Source organism: Euphorbia lathyris, chromosome 2 (assembly GCF_963576675.1).
Source record: "Euphorbia lathyris chromosome 2, ddEupLath1.1, whole genome shotgun sequence".
NCBI lineage: Eukaryota > Viridiplantae > Streptophyta > Magnoliopsida > Malpighiales > Euphorbiaceae > Euphorbia > Euphorbia lathyris.
Window position 1 is genome coordinate 79189006 of NC_088911.1, and position 3333 is coordinate 79192338.

Genomic DNA, 3333 nt, shown 5'->3' on the forward strand with positions numbered 1-3333 from the left:
TGGTGCGTTATATAGACCAAAGGGCATTCTCCTATATGCAAATATTCCATAAGGACATGTGAAGGTTGTATTGTCTTGGTCATCCGGGTAAATATATATTTGAAAGAATCCGGAATAACCATCTAGAAAACAATAAAAAGCATGACCAGCTATCCTTTCGATCATTTGATCAATGAAAGGAAGAGGAAAATGATCTTTCCTAGTTGCTTTATTAAGGTTCCTGTAATCTATACAAACCCTCCAACCGGTGGTGGTTCGTGTAGGTATTAATTCACCTTCGTCATTCCTTACAACAGTGATACCTGCCTTTTTGGGTACACAATGGATTGGACTAACCCATTCACTATCCGAAATAGGATAAATGATTCCATTGTCTAGAAGTTTAGTAATCTAATTTTTGACCACTTCCTTCATATTCGGATTGAGGCGTCTTTGCCTATCCGCTTTAGGTGGCTTATCTTCTTCTAAGTGAATTTTGTGCATTACAATACTAGGATTAATTCCTTTTAAGTCTAAAATTTTCCATCCCATACTTCCTATTCTATTTCTAACAACTTCCTTTAATTTTTCTCCTTGAACCTGTGTTAGTTTGTTAGAGATAATTATAGGTAGAGAATCGCCTTCGCCTAAGAAAGTGTACCTCAAATGGTTTGGTAATTCTTTAAGTTCTAATTTAGGTGGAACTATAATTGAAGGCGGAACTGGTCCATCTTCTCGAATCAAAGGCTCTGGGTCCTTATCTTCTAATTCTTCACTCATTATAGGTTTTATTATTTCTTCTTTTTGAACAATGTCATTTACACATTCTTCAACTAAATCAAGTTTCATACGATCGAAATCCTCCATAGGATACTTCATTGCTTGATTCATATCAAACTCGATCTTATCGTCTCCTATTCGTAAAACTACTTTCCCTTCCGACACATCGACTAGAGCACGTCCCGTGTTTATGAACGGTCTACCAAAGATTAGCGGACAATTAACGTCATATGCAAAATCTAACATAACGAAATCGGTAGGAAAAATAAATTTGTCAACTTTAACTAAAACATCCTCAATTATACCATATGGTCTTTTAGTGGTTTGATCCGCTAATTGCAAAACCATATTGGTACGTTTGATATCTTCTTCTAAGCCTAACTTATTAAAAATAGATAAAGGCATCAAGTTTATACTTGCTCCTAAATCATAAAGACAACTTGGGAATTCAATATCTCCCAACTTACATGGAATAGTAAAACATCCGGGATCTTTGAGTTTAGTGTCCAAATTACTTGACACAATTGAACTACAATCTTCAGTTAGCGATATGGATGAAATTCCTTCCCAACTGATTTTCTTAGAAATGAAATCTTTTAGGAACTTATCATAATTGGGAATTTGCGTAATTGCATCCATAAACGTCAAATTAATATGCAAATTTTTAAGTTTGTCTAAAAACGTTAAAAGTTGTTTGTCATAGTCCTTATTGCGGACTTTGTGTGGAAAAGGTGGTTTGGGTACAAAAGTTCTTGTACTTGAGTCAATTGGTGTATCTTTTTGGTTTAACATATCTTCTTTGGATTTTAGTAAATCAGTTCCTGGTAAAGTTGAATTTTCGGGCATTTCCGGACCTAAGTAATTTTTCCCTGAACGAAGAGTAATAGCCTTTACATGCTCTTTCGGATTTTCTTCCGTATGGCTGGGAAGGCTTCCCTCTTTGCGGGATGGAATTGATTTAGCGAGTTGTCCAATTTGAACCTCTAAATTATGGATGCTAGATGATTGGTTTTTAATAAGCTGATCGAATTTATTCTCGATCCGTTTAAAACCATCTTCGTGATTACTTATTTTTCCGCTCATAGCATCAATAAATTTGTCGATTTTAGAAGATAAAGTGCTAATCGTATCTCTTGATTGATTTTGATAATTAGTGGTACGATTTTGATTAGCATTGGCATTATTATTATCTCTCCAGTTAAAGTTAGGATGATTTCTCCATCCAGGATTATATGTATTGGAATAAGGGTTATTAGTTTGGTTTTTCCCTTGGACAAAATTTACCTGTTCAATTTCGCTCATACCTTCATAATCTACATCTGTTTGGATTGGCTTACCATTAGGATCACACGGTGCCATAAACCTATCAATTTTGTGCGATAAAGCAGAAAATTGGGCTTGCAACATCGCAACTGGATCAAGATTCACTATTACCTTTAACTGATGATGTAGTTGAGGATGATGGTTTCGCCACTGGTACGTGTCCACGTTCCGCGGGCCACATACTACTGTTGATTGCCATTTCCTCCAAAAGTTCTCTTGCTTGGGCCGATGTTTTCTTCATGAATAACCCTCCAGACATAGCATCCAATGAACCTCTAGTTGTAGGATTTAATCCATTATAAAATGTTTGCATCAAAAGTTCAGCGGGCAATTGGTGGTGTGGGCATAAACGTTGAAGTTCTTTAAAACGTTCCCAAGCCTCATAAAGAGTTTCATTATCATTTTGAGAAAAAGATGTTAACTCTTTTATGACTCTTGCGGTTTTTGCTAAAGGAAATTTTTTTGATAAAAATGCTTGGGCTAATTGTTCCCAAGTTTCAAATGTTGCGGCTGGCATAGAAGTTAACCACTCTTTGGCTCGATCCTTCAAAGTAAAAGGAAAAAGGCGAAGGTTGATTGCTTCCGCAGTCACATTTGGTATTTTAAAAGTGTCACAAATTTCTAAGAAATTTGTCAAATGGGTGTTAGGATTTTCGTTAGGTAACCCGTAAAATGTTACGTTATTTTGTAACATATTAAGCAATGATGGCTTAATCTCAAATTGATTTGCATTTATTTGGGGTCTAACTATGCTGTTTGTTACACCGGCCACTCCTGACCTAGCGTATTCCATAAGTGTGGCCATAATTTCTGGCTCAGTAACTCTAGTTTTTATTGGAGTTTTGTTTTTCTTTTTCTTGTCTTTCTTGTTCTTTTTAAGAGTTCTTTCAATTTCTGGGTCAATAGGGTCTGGTGGCGTGCCCGAACTTCGAGAACTGCTCATCAACCTGAAATTTCACACGAACCGAAACTACCTTCAAAACAGAATTTGAAAAATAAATATGTTAGTAACTTAAAATAAATAAAATATAAAATTTTGAATAAGTATGAATAAGCCTAGATTCGAAATAAAATATGAAAAATCTAAATTTTTGTCAAAAATTTTGGCGTTCCCCGGCAACGGTGCCAAAAACTTGTTGAGCGATTTCCGCAAGTGCACGATATACGCTTGTAGTAATAAAAGATATCGATCCCACAGGGAACGCTTTTTTAACAAAAACTTATTTTGAATTAGTTAGATTTACTTTTAAG

General features: G+C 35.4%; 1 non-coding gene across 1 annotated transcript; it reads left to right on the forward strand.

The window, feature by feature from the left end:
• The first annotated feature begins 2411 nt into the window (after positions 1-2411).
• LOC136220999 (small nucleolar RNA R71) lies at positions 2412-2518 on the forward strand. Its single transcript, XR_010684793.1, has one exon. It is a non-coding gene; the product is annotated as a small nucleolar RNA R71 (small nucleolar RNA).
• The last annotated feature ends 815 nt before the right edge of the window (positions 2519-3333 follow it).